This window comes from Primulina eburnea, chromosome 13 (genome assembly GCF_022965805.1).
Source record: "Primulina eburnea isolate SZY01 chromosome 13, ASM2296580v1, whole genome shotgun sequence".
NCBI classification, from domain to species: domain Eukaryota; kingdom Viridiplantae; phylum Streptophyta; class Magnoliopsida; order Lamiales; family Gesneriaceae; genus Primulina; species Primulina eburnea.
The window spans coordinates 27091682-27111858 of NC_133113.1; the positions used below are offsets into that span (position 1 = coordinate 27091682).

The window sequence follows — 20177 nt, forward strand, 5'->3', positions numbered from 1 at the left end:
GAGACGGTCTCACATGAGACTCACTCTATTTATTTATTTAAAGAAAAGAAATTACTTTATTTTATTTAACTCAACAGATAGAGAAGCACGTCTCTATGTCAATCATGCACAATTTGTGTGGACATATTTAGTATTTGTTAATGAAATAATTATACTTTGCCCCATTCAGTTTTTTTCTTTTTAAATTGTACTTCTTGTTCAACCAATCCATACCTTACTTTTAATTTTAAATTTAATGTGTGAGCATAACAAAATAGATAACTGAATGTATCAATTGCACCAATTTTGAAGTGAAGCAAATTCGAACATGTAATGTTGGTTTCATAATAAGCAAAAGATTAAAAGTTTGTTGTGTTGTTTGGGGTATTCAAATATGAGGGAGAAACAAGAAGAAAACAATGGAAATAACTTTGTAGAGGCAAGTGTTGAACACTTTCTCCTTAAGAAGAATTTGTCCTCACAATGTGCTAGAGTTTGTGGCAATCTTCTCCCAAGATACAACTACAACACTTGAATAATGAGCACTCAAATATTCAAGTTCTTTCACAAAGAAATGGATGAACTCTCTCTTGAAGAAGAAAGGAAGAAGGAGAATATGCTTATGCTAGTATGTGTTTGAATGTGTTTTTGATTTTTTAAATAATTATGCATTTAATGTTTTTCAAATGAAAAGACATGATCTCTCATTCATAGGAGATGTCCCTTGGCCATTGTAACTGATTACAATCATCAAACAATGCCAAAGAAATGAAAAATTATCAGAAAAACTCGAAAAAATCTGAAGGGACGCGTCTGTGCGCGCAGGGCCGCACGCCTGCTCGCACGCTGCCGAGCGCTCTCGGCAGTGCCTGCCGAGGCGTCTCGGCAGCTCCTGCCGAGCGCTGCCGGCAGGCGCGCGCGCCTGCGCGCCGGATCTGGCGCAGGCGCGCGCCTGCCACTGTCTCGGCAGGCGCGCGCATGCTACTGTTCACCACCCAATTTTTTTTTTTTTTTCAAAATCAACTCGTTTTCCGTCCCTTACATGTTCCGACTACTCGTTTGAAATTCTTTCAACATATGAAGAACTTTTTCGAGTTTTATTAAGAACAATCGAACTTAATATTCGTTCATTAAGCTTTGTTTTTCTTTTCGAATTTTCCAAATCAAACACATTGATTTACTTGCTTAATTTTCATTCATTAAGTATCAAAATTCCAACATGTTGTTTTATTGAATGAGAAGTAGAAGCAACTACATCATAATTTTTTTTTACGAACTTCTCTACGCAACTGGCATCTTCATTGTGTGAGGAAGACAAATGATACATAATACCACGATCTCATCTTCTTGTTTGCAGGACACGATTGCAGCAGTCATAACATATGGAAATATCCTTCACTGTAAGATATATTTCCTTGTTTATTTTCCTTTAACAAAACTCTTATCTGATTCGATAAATTGACCCGACCCAACCTATCAATTCAATTGGATAGCATCATATATTGACTGCTGCTGCGCTGGTTACAATTATTCTGCACTAATTAATCTAAACGCCTTCTTTCATCTCTGACAAAAGTTCATGTGTTGACCTTAACTTCTAATTTTTCGATAATAAATAAACTCATTCCTAAAGAACCGATATAATATTTGTTTATTCAGTGGCATACATATATATGTAGAGTAGCATAGAAATGTAGCCAATCAAATTTACACAGATAAATAGAACAAGGAACGAAGAAACAAATATATTATACATTATTATATTAAAAAGTAACAAAAAAATTATATAAAAGTATTATTTTAATTTTCTCCATCTTAAACCGGGAATCATTCATTGGCGCTAAGTTTCAGACAATCTTCATTCAATTGTTGCAGCCGTTTCAGAGGAAGCCCAACCAACCTCATCGCGTACTACAAAACCCTGACCCCCAGCCGAAAAAAGGAAAAGCCGAGCTAGCCAAACTCCTCGAGAGCCTGAACCCGACCGCATCCACTATAGTGAGCCAAATTCCCAACAACCCGTCACCGAGTAAATGGAAGACCCGAGGGGGAAGAAGCAGACGTTCACGATTGACGAAGAAGCAGAAGAGGTGCAAGAGGCAGAAGGAGAAGAGGAGAAGGAAGACGAAGGTGAATGGGAGGATGGGCCATCGGAGAAGCTTCTTGAACCTTTTTCTGAAGACCAAATAGTTCTTTTCATCAAGGACGCAGTAGCCAAACACCCTGATTTCTGTATCCGCTGAGATTGATGTTAATAAACTCATGGAGTTCTTCTCGAAATTCGGGGAGATTGATCGAGGAAGGACCGTTGGGGTTGGATAAACTGGGAAACCAAGAGGTTTTTGCTTGGTTGTTTACAAAAATATCGAGAGTGCCGACAAGGCATTGGACGGTTTTTGATATATTGGTTATGTGATGCCTCCACTCTTTTAGCCCCTCCCAATCGAGTCCTTTAGATTCAGCGGTTGGCATTCGCTGGCAGGAAACATGATGACGCTAAGATGAAAATAGCACATGACATTGTTCTGCTTCAATGCAGGTAATTGTCTGTGATCTTATCTAGTAGCAATCTACCCTTCTCCATGATTTTGTTATAGTTTTATGCATTGTACTTGGTGTAAGTCTACAATTTCTCTCCTCTAGGACTTTCCTGACTTGAATACACTGAAGGAGCTTTCATTATCTTGGAATTAGTCGCCAAGCGCGCGCGTTGCACACTAATGGTCCTAAATTTTAGAGGGTATATGTTGTATATATCGAATTTCGACAAAAATCAGTTCTTTTGATCTTTTCTCTATAATATAGACACGCCAAATACCCCAATCACAGTTATTGTTCGCCTTCCACATCCTTGATACAATCATGATCTTAATTCAACTTTTCATCATTCTGTAAAATAATTTTATTTAACCTTATATTCTATCTCAAAAATTAAGGGGCAGCAATTTTAAAAAAGAAAAAAAAGAGGGATTACATAGATGTGCACATTGCAATGAAATATGGTATATAAACTATTTTCATTGTCACGTGTATACTTTTAAAATAGAATATAATAAATAATTTATAGTTTTGAAATTTCCATATCTGAGAAACTAATCCAGCGATAATTCTTCGAAAGAAATTGAGGTTCTCCATTCTAAATTTACGTATAAAAGGATAGTTTATTGTGTGGTGATATAATTTTAACAGACAGGTTCCATATGTCAGTGATCTTCTAATATATTTTGGAATAAATGTGTTCAAAAAGTCGCTAAATTTGATCGAAACAAGAACATATCTTTCTATGTTCCTATTTCCTATTATTCCATAACTTCAAAATCTGTAAGGGCCACATCGTATTAAAACTTATGAAAGTGTCTGCATTCATAATCTTCAAATGGAAAACAAACTCACTTCCTTTTTTATATGTGATCGAGTTTGGGGAATATCCTCATTCACAGGTTCGAAATCTACGTCTATGAATTGAAAGGTATGAATTATCAACTATTAAGCTCAAAAGAAAGAGTACCTAAACCAATTGACAAGGATATTAAGAGTGAAACCCCATAACCCTTGTAATATTGAGAAATTAAATTTATTTTAGATTTAGTTAAAACCGTTGTCACCTATAAAAGAAATCAAAACAAAACATAGAACCAGTTCAATGCATGGACTAATTGTTTAACTCAAACCAAAACCCTAAAAGGAAAACCAGAAAAAACAAATAGAAGTAACCCATCACTGTACCTCATATACCTACGTAATTCAACACTTTGAAGAAGGATCTTCATCTTTTTCTTTAGGCAACTCATTAAGATCAAAATCCATGATTTTAGGAGCAGATTGTGTCTTCTGCTCCGGCATATTACCCGACCTATGGCGTCTCTGGTGACCTCCAAGAGCTTGGCCAGATGGGAATTTCTCGAAACAAATCTTACATGTGTGTGTTCTTACATCACCAACTGATTCTGGGGTTGCTGCATTTTTCACACTCGAAGCAATTTTACCAGTTTCTCGATGACATGTATCGGTGATATTTTGCTTCTTACGTCTTTGATCAACGGCGTTGTAGGTTACCATCTTGAACTTTTTGTGACTCGATTTGTGGCCACCCAATGCCAAGTGACTCGAAAACGCTTTGCTGCAGAAACCGCAAGCGTATATTTTGGGGGTATTCGGTGCCGCAGGAGAAGAGGCTACCCGGTTCTTGATATCCGCGGGTTGATCATCTGTACTTCCCTCCCTCACCCTGGATGAAGTTGAATTCCTGATATCGATCTCTGGTTCTCTGGTTTCTCCATCATGACCAGTGTCCGAAATTTTTGGATAATCCACCCCAGAATCAGTTTTTTGAATCTTATGATCACCCCTTCCAGGCCCATTCTCAGTTTCCTCTAATTTACGTTTCGACTTTCCAGAATCATCACCGGACCCTAACTTCTTTTTCTTTTCCTTCTCCTTCTCCTCCTCCTCCCCAGAACTCGAACCTCGACAAGAATCAAGAAGATCAGGCTGTACACTTTCTTCAGAACCCAAAACTTGCGGATAATGATTGTTATCCTGATCGCGACTCGAAACGCCCGAAGAATCAAGAACAGGCGGCGGCCATATCTGTTGGCGAATGGTTCTAGCTTTCACAGGACAGGGTTTCAGATGCTTGGATAACTCCACCATTGAAAGCCGCGGATCAATATTTTCGCCCGCTACGATATTTTTCGGAATCTTAAGTTTCACCAAGAGTCTCCGATCCCTTCAATCATTCGCAGAAATCTTTTACGAGTTGCAAAGTATCCTAATTCAAGTCGAAGAAGCAATTAAAAGTTTTGATCGAAATATAAGGAAACAAAAGAAGTTCTCATTCATTAAGTAGGCGGTGAATCCATCTGCTACCCCCGAAAGGTTTCTTTTTTAATTATATATATAGCTCTAATAATATTTTTGGAAAATTAGTTATTTCTCCTCGATATTCGAGGAATTTTACCTATTGAATTACTGATTGACGGTGATAATAATAATAAAAATAATTAGTTAATTACCAGTGAAGTACTAATTAAATAATCGGAAATCTTTTAGCTCAAGTAATTGCATCTGATATAGATAGTCCATCGTCTATTTTTCGTCCCAGAAACTTTTAATTCGCAGTTTTAATATGATAAATTGTTCCATATTTTCATTTTATAAGCCGTACATGCATGCTAGCAAGTTTCAGTGTCACATCATCATTTTTTGACATCATATCAATATTCTGAATGTAGAAAAGTTTAAACGAATACAATGACCTACTAATTATATCACTAAAACAGCAATTTGGAATATTTTGGACAAAATAGAGTTTAAAATTTCATCAACATTCCAGAAAAACTTTGATAATAGGATTCAATATAAAATATTGTATCCTCAACACAGTGATTTCTAGAACGAATAACAAATATTTAAGACGATGGATTCAAACATACATCGAATAGGATGAACAAACGTAAAATTCATACAAATCAAAAGTATCTAAACAAGTGAAATTGGTTCAAACCAGTGATTCAACTATTTTTTTAGTGTAGTTGAAAACATTGGAAGAGCCACACACTACAAGGAAAACGCGGATTAGAGACCGCTAAATCGGTCTCTAATCCGTCTCTACATAAAATTAGAGACCGATTACCGACCGAATTGGTTGGTATCAATAACCTTGGTCGCTAATTGTGAGAGACCGATAAAATTAGTCGGTCTCTAAATTAGAGACCACATTTACTTTATCGGTCTCTATATTAGAGACCGATATTATATATGTGGTTTCTAATTTAGAGACCGACTTAGTAAAGACAGTCTCTAATATAGAGACCGATTCATTATTCAGTCTCTAGTCGAGAGACCGATACAACACAATCAGTCTCTAACTTAGATACTGAATTTAAGAAATCGGTCTCTAAATTAGATATTGTTTTTCTCCAAAGGTTCTGTTATTTACACCAATCCAAACACCAAACAATATGCATAATCAATCAATACAACCATCCAAAAAACACAACACAGTATTAACATCAATACAACTATTCCAAGTCACAACTTATCAACACCAAAATCAACACAAATATTTATACCAACTATTCAAGTGTCAAATATCCAAAACAAATGTCAATTCATTCTCCAAAACGTTCAACCACTTCCAAACATTTACATGTCAATCTAATCGAAACTCAAACTTTAACTACTAGGACGGTGTTTAAGGAGCTTGAGTCTCATCAGAATCTATAATAGGTGAAGAAAAGTCTGGAAAAGCAGAAGGAGGTACAAGTGTTTGCGAAAGCACAAAACGAGCCATGAATTCACGTATCTTTTCCTCCAATTCAGTAACTCGAGTCTTCAAATCTGCATTCTCTGCCCTCAACTCTTGTATCTCAACACATGAGTTACTTGGATGAACCCTTCCTGTAGAAGTAGACGTCGCATGAGGAAAGGCAACTTTTGCTTGGGAGCCAAGTCCATAAATGCATCTTTTCTTCATCCCTCCCACAACCTCATAATATATGTGGTTTATGGCATCATGTGATGGAGTATGTGGCTCCTCCCCCTCTGTAGTAGCTTGAGATATCTCGGAAATTCTTGTGGTCATATTATCCTATGTTAAAGGAAAATATTTCAGCAAGTATAATTAAATCCAACATAAAAAAGATGAGTTTTTAGCACTCAAACATTGAAAATGGTGGAACTATATTATTAACTAATAACTTTTTAATACTTACATCTATTGCTTGAGATCGTGCATCGACAAATGTTCCATCCTTGTGACGATGTGTAATTCGAAACACCTCCCAACAATCAATTTTTCGCTTTAAATCGGCTTCCTGCAGAAACAAGTTCAAATATGCTAAGTTTGTAATATTAAGTTTCTAATATGAACGAATGAAATATATTATTTGAAACTCACCAATTTCAAAGTATGCTCAATTATAGAGCGTGATCCGGCCGTGTGCTTAGTAACTCCAGTGCCTGTGCCAGCCACCTCACTATTTCTGTTATTTGTAGCTATATCTGATTTTTTTTTTCCATTTTACCCCGCTCCAAACAATCTGCCATGCATTCCATATATTAATAGGAACTTGTGTTGGCGGATAAATCTTTTTTCTCCATTTGTGCAACAGTTTTTTGTATAGTTGTTGACAATACAAATTCCATGTTGACTTAAATTGTTCCTCTTTCCCAGGTTGCCATGTATATATCTTCTGCAATGTTTAAACCAACATAAACAAAAAAATAATAATTATTGTTTCTAATATTATTATTAGTATTTAACTGCATTGCATTGTCATTGGGTGGGTCTTCTTGAGCAATGGGAGCTGAAGATGGGAGAATAGAATGTCCAATCGGATCGGTAATATAAGGCTCCACATGAACATACCAATTGTAATAATTTGGAATAAAACCATACTTTCCTAGAACAGTATCCTCATCGTGAAAAGTAGTATTTCTGCATTTACGTTGAGTACAAGGACAACGTAACTTGTCACCACTCATACATTCAGGATGACTTTTAGCAAAGTTCACAAAATCCTCAACCCCATTCATAAATTCTTCTGTTATAAATCCATTATCTAACCTAGCATACATCCAAGCTTTATTTGTATTCATTGTCGAAATAACCACCGTAACATAACATATAAATTAAAATTCAAAAAATAAATTTATTGGAGAATAAGAATGGAATGAGGCATTCTAAAAAAACAAGCTATTTTATATTATATATTTCTATATCTTATATTATATTATATACAGAAATCATACAACAAGCTAATGATATATTATATTATATAATCTACAGGACTCTATTTGGAATAAATATTATATATTTCTACATGTTATATTACATTATATTATATAATTTATAGGACTCCATTTCGAAAGTTGTGTGCCTATGGTGCATGTGTGTTACACAGGGTTTGGCCTGAATTCAACCGAGACGAGGAATCTAAAAACATTGGATACAGGAGTGGCATTGCACTACGTCATTCAAACCTTATTCAAGAATGTCATTTGAGAAGTGTGCAGACTCCAGATAAAAGAAGGGGTACAACAAAACTATAAGTGACCTAATTGAGGAACCTAATATGCATAACTACACTCAAATTCTTAATTCAGTGTCTTTTCTGATTTTTCAGTAGTTAAGGCAGAACAATCCAGGGAACGAGAATATAAAGGTACATGATTTCAATTCAGGGAACGATGACATTTAGTTGGCAAGAAGACTCGCAGCTACTATATACATAGACTTCAATATAAAGTGAAACCTATAATAATTAAGACAATTTCGTAAAATGCCACAAATTCATATCATCAACTAAAGAGTACGTATTTGTATCCACCCGGCAGCGCACAACATAGCAATTACATAAACAAAAGAAGAGACTCCACCACAAGTATTCCGAGCTAAAAGAAACACTTGTTCAAAGCAAAATGAGACAACATCCGGCATTCAAACACCATAATCGAAGAAATTCTGGCCGAAAATAGAATAAAAACACACCTGATATATCAAATGCACCAGCGATTATAGCTCAACAAAAACAAGCAAATCTGAGAAACCGATGAGAAGAAATCGAAAAATCGCGGAGCATGGGAAATATCGTCGGCGGCAGTGGGCGGCGACAAGCGGCGATGGAAGAATTGAAAGCGCAGGTTTTTTAGGTTTTGAGAGACGAATGGAGCGAGAGGAACGCGGGGAGTTTAAAAATAGTTGGGATTTATTAGAGACCACTTTAGTATTTCGGTCTCACATTAGTAACCGACAATGAAATCGGTCTCAAAATAGAGACCGATTAAATATATCGGTCTCCGATTAGAGACCTCAATAAAAATTCGGTCTTCAATTTGTGAGTAGAATAAAAAGTCGTGATACAAAATTAATATTAAATAAAAAACGTGACGAAAATAATTATAGTGACCGATATTACAAGCTTCGGTCTCAAATTAGAGACCAATAGATTATATCAGTCTCTAATTTGAACCCGATAAACTATAGCGGTCTCAACTCAGAGACCGATATATATAATCGGTCTGAAATTAGAGACCGACACAATATATCGGTCTCTAATTTGATTAGCGACCAATATTTCAAACATCGGTATTATCGGTCTCTAATGCAGTTACAAATCTCCGTTTTTTTTGTAGTGACAGATTGAGTCAAAACAATTGTGTTCAAGTTGTTCAAAAAATCTACCTTATGAACAGTGGCGGAGCCAAGAATTTGGGTTACCCGGGTTAGAATTTTAAACTCTAACATTCTTTAATATTTTAAATTGATCTACCCGAGCTAATATCAAATTTATTCAAAATTTCACAAAAATTTACATACAAATTTTTTAAAAAAAATTTGGACCGCCCCTGCCTATGAAACAGTGAGTCGATAAACAAATGAAACAAAATATATTTCGTAATTAAAAAAAAATATACATATTAAATAAGTAAACCTTTGAATCGGGTAGAAATCTCAGAAAATATAAGAGTAATTAATCAGTGATATATGTATATATAGATACAATTATATATATGATGGTGAAGAGTGGAGAAGGAAGAAGCTCTTTCTTTTTACAGGAAGAAATTGTGAATTAGTGTGTGTTCGTGGTAGGTTAAAATAGTGTGAAATTTAATAATAATAATTTAAAAAAGACATGTGTAAGAAAAAAAAGTAAATGGAGTAAATCTCTCGGAGTAGGATAGAATTGGCCGTATTCGTGGGTGTATATATTCTTTCAGATTTTTTTAGTTTACTTCTTTACTTATTACTTTTTATTTATGTATTCTGTTTTATATATACATTTAAAACTTTTTAGATTTGAAGCGATATAATATAAAAAAAAATTTATGTGACAATGTCTCACAGATCAATTTTATGAGACGGATCTCCGACTCGAATGACGCATGAATAATATTATTTTTATGTCCTAAATATTATTTTTCACTGCAAAATATAATTTTTGTCATATAAAAATTATATTGTGTGATCTATATTGATTTCAGTGAAAAATATTATTTTTTATGTCTAAAGTATATTATGTAATATACGAGGATTTGAGTAAAAGATAATGTTTTTTATGTCAAAGTATTTAGTTTTCACTACAAGTCTACAAGTGTACGTGGATCGGGTCGACCCATACAACTTAAATATATTCATAAGATCGTTGCACACGAGATCTATTTTTATAATTTAATGATGAATATATATACGCTTGTGTATATAGCAAAAATTTGTGTGAGATGGTCTCACGGGTCGAATTTGTGAGACGGGTCTTTTATTTGAATCATCCATGAAAAAGTATTATTTTTTATGCTAAGAGTATTATTTTTTATTGTGAATATGGGTAGGGTTGTCTCACATATTAGTATCTGTGAGACGGTCTCACAAGAGACCCACTCTGTGTATATATATTAATAATTTAATTTTTATTATATCCAATTAAAATTTAGTAAGTTAATTTAAATATTTTAGACAAAAATCGTCTAATATAAATATTTATATTAAAATTTAGCACGATAAGTTTGTTAAAATCAATTGTTATTTTTGAATTAATTCATAAAATAGAATTGGTCTAAATATAATCATTAGACATCTGTGTCTAGGCACGCACGAGGACATAAGGTAAGGTTTAATTTTTCAACCCTCATTTTTAAAAAAAATTCCATAAATTTTATATAATATTAAGAGTGAAAAAATATAGTTTTTTCATGCCCTAAAAACATTATTTTTTAAAAAAATTTCTTATTATTTTGCCTCCACCTTCAGGAATGAAATGGATGTTGCACACAACTACTTTCTAGAGGTAATTCTCACGCACGACACATTTTGATTTTCTCGAATTGAAAATTGAGTAGGTTTTTGTTAAGACGCTCTCACGGCTCTTTATGTGTGAGATGGATCAATCATATCTATATTTACAATAAAAACTAATATATTTGACATAAAAAATTATATTTTTTCGTGGGTGACCTATATAGAATATCCGTTTCAAAAATTGACCCGTGAGACCGTCTCACATGAGTTTTTGTGTTGAAAATTTATGTCGAACTTTAGCATTAGGGTTTTGAACTCTGTATTTTTGTTGATTGACTGTTTTTTTTTTTTAAATCTTGCATTGAGATATTTTTAGAATTAGTATTTCTATTTTGAGAATTAGGTGTTTTTTATTATTTTGATTTTTGTGAAAATTTAAGCAGTAGATTAACTAAATTTTTGTGCCAGCTAATGTTTATTTCTTTATTTATTTTTTTTAGGAAGAATAAATTTTTTTGTTCCTTAAAATGACGAGTCTTCTTTATTTAAGTTTTTGCCCGAAATTGGATTGAAAATAGGAATTATATTCTGAGTTTAGGGGGTTTTGGGAGACATGAATTACACATGACTTTTTACCATTAGTTTTAATTTTTAAATCGACGGAAGAGCCAATTAATTTGGTCAAAATTTCGAAAAGTTTAGTATTAATCATATATATTATGATTATTACTATTATTATTTTAGTTTATATATGTATGCTAATTAACTTTGGGCAATGGGCATGTTATGGCACATTTTTTATTTATTACCAAATGCACTCAATGAATATTATCCAAGTAATTTAAATAAAAAGGCTATCGTAAAACACCATATATTTTTTTGTAAAAGGGCTTTATAAAAGTAACTTGTAGAGTTTTTAATTTTGATAAATATATTTTTTTTACAAAAATATTACTTAAAATAAAACAAATTATTATTAATGCATACACAACATAATATGTGAGGCTGGAAAAGGCCTCGGTTTAGTCCTAAATGTTTGGGCTAGTTCCCATTCGATATGAAATTTTTCGGCATTCCTGGTTTAAATCTAAATGTTTCCCAATTTTGATCAAGTTGGTCCTTCTCTCGATTTAAGGATTCATCCTACATGTAGAGACACTACTTACATGATAGAATCAATGACCAAAATTTAGCCACACATACATGTAGTCCACTAATTTTTTTAAAATCATATATGTGTGTGAATCTTGTCCATCCAAACCATGGCAGTGCCCCCACATGTAGCATCGAAGCAACCCGATTTAAGGGTTAAAAGTAGGTTAGTTCGATGCTACCCCCACAGGATCTGGGCCGTTGATTTTAAAGAAATTGATGGACCTCGCATATGAATTGGTGGATCCCCGCATCTATGTGGTTAAATTTGAGCCTGGAGCTCCATAAGATAGAGTGAAATATTTCGTTAAAAGTAATGGTAAAAAGTCACATCAATTCCACAAAACTTTCCTAAAAAACTTTCCTAAAAGTTCAAATAGAATTCCTAATTTCAATCCAATTTCCTGCAAAAACTTAAAATAAAAAAGACTCATCATTTTAATTTTTCACAAAAACCAAATTCATAAAACCCCTAATTCTCAAAGTCGAAATACTAATTCGAAAAAATCTCTAATGGAAAGATTAAAAAAACATAATAATCATTATTAAAAAAAACACACAGTATCCAGAAAAATCGGATTTATAAAAAATCTCGATAGAAGTTATTTTTGTTCAAGGTCCATTTCATTCTTCAAGGTGCATATCTTAATAGAGTCCTTGTAGAAATAAGAGACAAATTTTTTAAATCGGACACAATATTAATAGAATAACTTCGGCCCTTGTAGAAATAAGAGATAATTTTTTAAAAAATAATGTTTTTAGGGCACGAAAAACTAACTTTTTTTAATTCTTAATATTATATAAAATTTATGGACAAAATTTTAAAAATTGAGGAGCAAAAAATTACACGTACCTTAGGTCCTCGTGCGTGCCTATACACACAGATGTCGGATGATTATATTTAGACTCATTCTATTATGATTTGTAATTCAAAAAATAGAAAAAAGCAATAAATTTTAACAAATTTATCGTGCTAAAATTTAATATAAATATTTATAATTAGATGATTTTTGTCTTAAATATTTTAAATTACCTTACTAAATATTAATTGAATATAATAAAAGTGAAATTATTATTGTACATACACAAGCATATATTCATTGTTAAATTTTAGAAATATATAGGTCTCATGTGAAACGATCTTATGAATATATATAAATTATATGGATCGACCCGATCCAAAAACTAAATATTTTGACATAAAAAACACTATCTTTCACTCAAATCATCGTGTATTACACAATATACTTTAAACATAAAAAATAATATTTTTCACTTAAATCAATATAGATTACACAATATTTCTATATAACAAAAAAATGATATTTTGCAGTGAAAAATAATATCTAGTACATAAAAATAATATTATTCACGGGTCGTTCGAGTAGGAGATCCGTCTCATAAAATTGACCTGTGAGACAGTGTCACATAAATTTTGTATAATTATATCGCTTCAAATTTAAAAAGAGTTGTGTTTATCTACTTTAAAAGATATCTTAAAGCATCCTAATAAAGGATAATTAAGTAAGAAAATACCAGATGTTCACCAAATAAGCCTTATTTTATTACTGTTTAGCTTATATATATACTTCTGTTTAGCTTATTATTTTTAATCCTCTCTTTATTTTTAATGAAATTTATATATAAAATAGAATATATAAATAAAAAGTAATACATACATCACTGATTAATTATTCGTATATTTTCTGAGATTTCTACCCAATTCAAAGGTTTGTTTATTTAATATGTATATTTTTTGAATTACGAAATATTTTTATTTCATTTTTTCTCGATTCACTGTTTCATAGGGTAGATTTTTTGAACGACTTGAACACACCTGTTTTGAACAATCCTATTATTAAAGTTTTTCTGGAATGTTCATAAAATGTTAAATTTTATTTTGTCCAAAATATTCCAAATTGCCGTTTTAGTGATATAAGTATGTCAATGTATTCGTTTAGAATTTTTTTCGTGAGGTCGAAAAATGATGATATAACACTGAAACTTGTTAACGCGGCTTATAAAATGAAAATAGGGAATACTTTATTGGACTAAAACTGCAAATTTAAAATTTCTAGGACGAAAAATAGACTATGGACAATCCATCTAGATGCAATTACTTGAGCTAAAAGATTTCTGATTATTTAGTACTTCACTGATAAGTAACTAATTATTATTACTATTATTATTATTATTATTATTATTATTATTATTATTATTATTATTATTATTATTATCAATCAGTAATTCAATAGGTAAAATTCCTCGTTACAATCAGTAATTCAATAGGTAAAATTCCGCAAATAACGAGGAGAAATAACTAATTTTCCAAAAATATTATTATAGCTATATAATTTAAAAAGGAGCCTTTCGGGGGTAGCAGATGGATTCATCGCCTATTTAATGAATGAGAATTTCTTTTGTTTCCTTATAATTCGATCATATTAAACTTTAAATTGCTTCTTCGACTTGAATTAGGATACTTTGCAACTGGTAAAAGATTTCTGCGAATGATTGAAGGGAGACTCTTGGGGAAGCTCAAGATTCCGGAAAATATCGTAGCAGGCGAAAATATTGATTCGCGGCCTTCAATGGTTGAGTTATCCAAGTATCTGAAACCCATTCCTGTGAAAACTAGAACCATTCGTCAACAGATATGGCCGCCGCCTGTTCTTGATCCTCCGGGCGTTTCCAGTCGCGATCAGGATAACAATCATTATCCGCAAGTTTTGGGTTCTGAAGCAAGTGTACAGCCTGATCTTCTTGATTCTTGTCGAGGTTCGAGTTCTGGGGAGAAGGAGAAGGAAAAGGAGAAGGAGAAGGGGAAGAAGTTAGGGTCCGGTGATGATTCTGAAAAGTTGAAGCGTAAATTAGAGGAAACTGAGAATGGGCCTGGAAGGGGTGATCAGAAGATTCAAAAAACTGATTCTGGGGTGGATTATCCAAAAATTTCGGACACTGGTCATGACGGAGAAACCAGAGAACCAGAGATCGATATCAGGAATTCGACTTCATCAAGGGTGAGGGAGGGAAGTACAGATGATCAACCCGCGGATATCAAGAACCGGGAAGCCTCTTCTCCTGCGGCACCTAATACCCCCAAAATATACGCTTGCGGTTTCTGCAGCAAAGCGTTTTCGAGTCACTTGGCATTGGGTGGCCACAAATCGAGTCACAAAAAGTTCAGGATGGTAACCTACAACGCCGTTGATCAAAGACGTAAGAAGCAAAATATCACCGATACATGTCATCGAGAAACTGGTAAAATTGCTTCGAGTGAGAAAAAAGCAGCAACCCCAGAATCAGTTGGTGACGATAGAACACATACGTGTAAGATTTGTTTCGAGAAATTCCCATCTGGCCAAGCTCTTGGAGGTCACCAGAGACGCCATAGGTCGGGTAATATGCCGGAGCAGAAGACACAATCTGCTCCTAAAATCTTGGATTTTGATCTTAATGAGTTGCCTAAAGAAGAAGATGAAGATCCTTCTTCAAAGTGCTGAATTTCGTAGGTATATGAGGTACAGTGATGGGTTACTTCTATTTGTTTTTTTCTGGTTTTCCTTTTAGGGTTTTGGTTTGAGTCAGACAATTAGTCTATGCATTGAACTGGTTCATTTTTTTTTTATTTTTTTTAATACAACGGTTGACAAGAGTTTTATACGATATGCTTACTGATTTTGTAGTTATGGAATCATAGGAAATAGGAACATAGAAAGATATGTTCTTGGTTCGATCAAGTTTAGCTACTTTTCAGAACATATTAGTTCCAAAATACATGACACGATCACTGACATATAGATCTTAATTTTTGCAATGGCGCTTGTATTATTTTCCAACAAAGAGTATGATACCAAATCAACTTTTGGGTATCTTGAAATTTACCGATTCGAATTATATATTCAACGTACTTGTATTATTCCATATTCGATTCAAATTTTATAATAGTCAGAGTTAAAAAATAGTACCCTTTATCTTTTAATTTATAATCTCGTCTTTAATCATTTTATCCATGAAGAAATCAACTAGGCCATTCATTTCACTTCTCTAAATACTTTTGTTTTGACTCAATTTAGAACTATCCATATTCAAATTTTATTTATCGAGTCAAACCATTTTGAAAGATTTTTAATTCCTTCCACCAATATATTAATGATGTTGAAGGATGCAACCTTATGTACCAAACTAGTTTATAATATTGCATCATCGGATCCTGTCATTGAAATAATCTGAAACTGATGCATACAATTTTCTTTTCTTATTGGAACAAAAAGATTTCTGATTGGTAATTGTATGCAAGAAGAATTTAATGCCCGAGTTGGTATAAAAAAATATTAATTCATTAGTTTTTACCCGTGATCAAAATATTTTAATTCCTCGGACAAGAAGCCTTTTGAAATTTCAGAAATCATCCTCAAAAAAGAAAATTCAGAAATCAATAAACAAAGGAGATACACGTTATCAAAGAAATTATTCCATTCATGTCTTCAAAAATATTGGGTTTTTAGCTTTTTCCATATGAATTATTCCATACATGAATTCAAAAGTACCCTTTATAGTAAGGATTTATTGACAAAATGCAACCAAAACATTAGTTTGAAACTATTACCAGTCTCAAAATACAAAACAGACTTTGAACAACTATCAAATTTTCTTCAAAATCGTAAGATGATTAAATATTCACAAGACCGAATAAATCCAACAGTAACAATAAATAATTTAATTAATTTAACTATAATTCGAAAAAATTTCAATGTTGAGTATTATTGTCACAATTGTCCAACAAAGCTAAAATAATGCAACTATTTCTAAAAATTACTATAATTGAATTTATTTACTAAATATTCAACGTAACTATTTAGTTACTAGAATTTTGTTACAATATTCCCAATATTACATTAGAAGACATCAAAGTGAGATCCTATCAATTCAACATGCTCTTACACCCGAAAACAGAATCCATGTGCAACGTGGTTTGATACAGTTTCTAGATTCAACACTAAATGGTATAAAATCCATATCTAACTCATTATTGACACAAATCAATATCTTTCAATTAGATATAAAAGAAAACTTGGATATCTGAGTTTCCCTAATTGAAACACTACTCAAAATCGCAATAGTTTGTACCCAAAATTTATTAGAACACACGTTAACAAACCAATTCACGAACAAAAAAATGTAACTGAGAATTTCATGAAAAAAAAACATTCTTAACTATCTCGATTCTTAATAGAATTAAAAGATTCTAGTTTCATTTCGAAGATAACACAAAGCTTTACAACTTTCATTTGAACCATATATACAGTGTCTCAGTGCACATAACTCATATTCTCGAAATATAGTAGGTTTTATTCTCACCTCAATCACAAAATACAGTTTTGGTACATTCTAGTAAAAAAATCATATCAAATCCAATATTCGACTCAAAACATCGAAATAATCAATAAACCATTTAAATTTCCAAGTTAACATATCATGCGCTTTATTAACTAATTCTCTTTCCAAATAAATATCAACAACTCTAATAATCAACATATTGACATTAGTTCTCAATATAATCGCACAACTAATTTGACAAAATTTATAGGCTGGTCGAGTGAGTTATACATCGAAGCTTTCCAACGATCGAACCTAGAACATAAAGTCAATATATCCGTCAATGTAACACATTTTAATCTATGAAAACAAATTAAATTGAGGAGGTTCAAATTCCCAAACTCGACAGCCACTTTCGAACCGAAAATCTAGAATCGAGCTCTGATATATACCAAGTATATATCGAAGCTAATGAGCAGCTAGACTCCTCGTGGTGGTGCAGCAGTTGGAACATTATCGGAAAATGTCGTCGGAGCTCCTGTTCACGCTGAGGAACATGGCTGGAAAACATAAAGGACTTTGATCCTTACTCAATACACCACAAATGAACCAAAGAACGAAGCAAAACTCACCTAAAATCGAACCAAGAAACACACACTGAGACAGAGCCGCGAACCGTGCTTGAATGTTCTGTTTTCTTCCGATTTCAGAACAGGAACGGAACATAGAGCTTGGGGAAACAGGTTGTTGGGTTTTAAGCTTCATCTCCGGCAGTTGGTGGCTCGCCTCTGCGGCGGCAGATCGGATAATTATTTTATAGTACCTTACATAATTAGAGATCAATATGAAAGGATATTACTAACTTTCCTTTCTCAATCTTTTTATTGGAATTGTGTTGTTCTATATTTTGAATTTTTGTTTTAATATTTTTAATGTTTTAAGAATTTTTTTTTTCAAGGATTTTTCAATTTTATAGATATATAGTATAACTTATTATTATATTCTATCATCTTTTAGATTTATCTAAGATCTCGCGAGAGGTTAGATAAATCTGAACCTATTATCTTGATTCATAAACTTATTTTAGGTTCTCATATGTCCCTCTTTGTTCAACACAACAAGTCGTGATTTTATGTGCATTACATATTACATGTTATTTAATTGCTCTTAAAAATTAATTATCTATATGAGAAATTTATTGTTTTTAAAATTAAATTTAATGCTATATCTATTGTTAAAAAGAATAATTCAGAAAATTTATTGTAAAACATATCAAGAAAATAAATAATATTGATGTACATCATTTTTATATTGTCAGATTTTTCTTTTTCAATAAATATAATTATTTTAACCAAAATACATCAACACGAGATTCAATCAAGCAATTTTTGAAGTAGAGTGCTACACTTAAAATGTCTCAATGCTAATTCATGTGAAACTTGAGAATTTGTACCCACATTTCAATATCACAGTCAAGAATTCTTGCAGTTCACAAATGACAACAAAAACAACACTATGTGTATGTATGCACGTTAACTAGAAGATGTCATGGAGCGACTCCAACTTTTCATAAAAACCCTCTAATTCCTCCTCGCCGAACCAATCGTTTTTCATCTGCGACGGACCAGCAACAACAAACAGCGTAGCACCACCATGTTACGACATGATTCGCGAGCTTGCATCAATGGACAAAGTGAAGAAGTAAAACGTGTAACTCACAAAGTAAGGGTAGCCTTTAGAGATGCTCAACTCTTGAGGAGCACTCTCCATGAAAAGATGTGTATAGTACAGAACAAAAACACCACATTCCTCACCATTTCTCTGCTGTGGAACCTGAATTTCAACTTTTTTTTTAAGAAACAGAGAACGTATAACAGTTTAAGTCATTTATAAACGTTCATACTCGAGGACTTTGCTACCTCAGGAACCAAAAGGGGAATGTCATTAATCAGCTTTATGTTCTCATGTCTATCCTCTGTTTCGAATATGTCCACGACGAGCCTGTGAATTGTAAAAGCATTTTAAGTGAATCATGAAACACAAAGTGGGCATTTTAAAGTATCATTCACATTCAAAAGTACCTTCGTATCAGGGGCTATGAGACCCCGAGTCTCATAGGATCCAACGCATGCAGCGAGTCAAGCAGCAGCATACATGGAGTCCTGGTTCCGGATTTCAGGCTTTCACCAAAGTGACAGAAGATCAAGAGATACCAGTGAGACCTAATAAAACGATGCATTGATTAGTCCGTACCGAATGGGATGCGCTTAAGGGCAGGCAATGCAAGGTTCTGTTGTAAGAAGTTTGCATACCACATGACAATGGGAACAAAAACATATGTTTTCGAAAATATGTTCTCCTTCTTGATCCAAGTCAGTACCCTATCTCTAAAACATTCGTTATTGTACATGCAAAACCATAGACAGTTTAAGTATGTGCACCGGTCCCTTTTCTCTTCTGGAGTATCCATCCATATTCTCCTACAAAATCACCAAATTTTCGCAAAACTATATATATCTTGGACTCAATGGCATTGTACATTGATAAAACCATACCGGAAATAGCGATCAAACACGTCGTCATACAACCTTCCCCGTAGGGCAGATTTTATCCTCGGAAGTCTCCTTGGTAACCCAAGAGAACGAAAGTTGTGGGAGACATCATTCCAATCACTTGAAACAGATCTTTTTTGTTTACATTTTCTATGCAGGTATGCACGTGGATTTGGGCACTCATTCGGAATCCTTTCAATGGAAGACCCATCACGAGTCCACGGCGTTGTATCTTCTTAACAAACAAAAACAGGAAAAAGAAAATTTAGAGATTTTGCTAAGCAAGCCCTTTAGTTAACTCAGAAGTAAGACGATGAAACAGTGAGCGATTAAATCGATTCAAATCAATAAAATTTTCATTGAAAAAAATCATTAATTTTTTTTAAATTTTTTTACAGAAAACGTATCATAGCAGCTGCGACAGTAGTGATATCGTT

General features: G+C 33.1%; 2 long non-coding RNA genes across 2 annotated transcripts; both read right to left on the reverse strand.

Annotated features, from left to right (window-relative positions):
* Nucleotides 1-5915: 5915 nt before the first annotated feature.
* Nucleotides 5916-7179, reverse strand: LOC140810570 (uncharacterized). The gene is made up of 3 exons (XR_012113263.1): nt 6881-7179; nt 6696-6797; nt 5916-6571 (listed from the first exon to the last, which is right to left on the reverse strand). It is a non-coding gene; the product is annotated as an uncharacterized lncRNA (long non-coding RNA).
* Nucleotides 7180-18620: 11441 nt separating this feature from the next.
* LOC140810572 (uncharacterized) lies at nt 18621-19947 on the reverse strand. Its single transcript, XR_012113264.1, has 6 exons — nt 19744-19947; nt 19501-19668; nt 19270-19410; nt 19108-19189; nt 18908-19021; nt 18621-18802 (listed from the first exon to the last, which is right to left on the reverse strand). It is a non-coding gene; the product is annotated as an uncharacterized lncRNA (long non-coding RNA).
* Between the last annotated feature and the right edge of the window lie 230 nt (nt 19948-20177).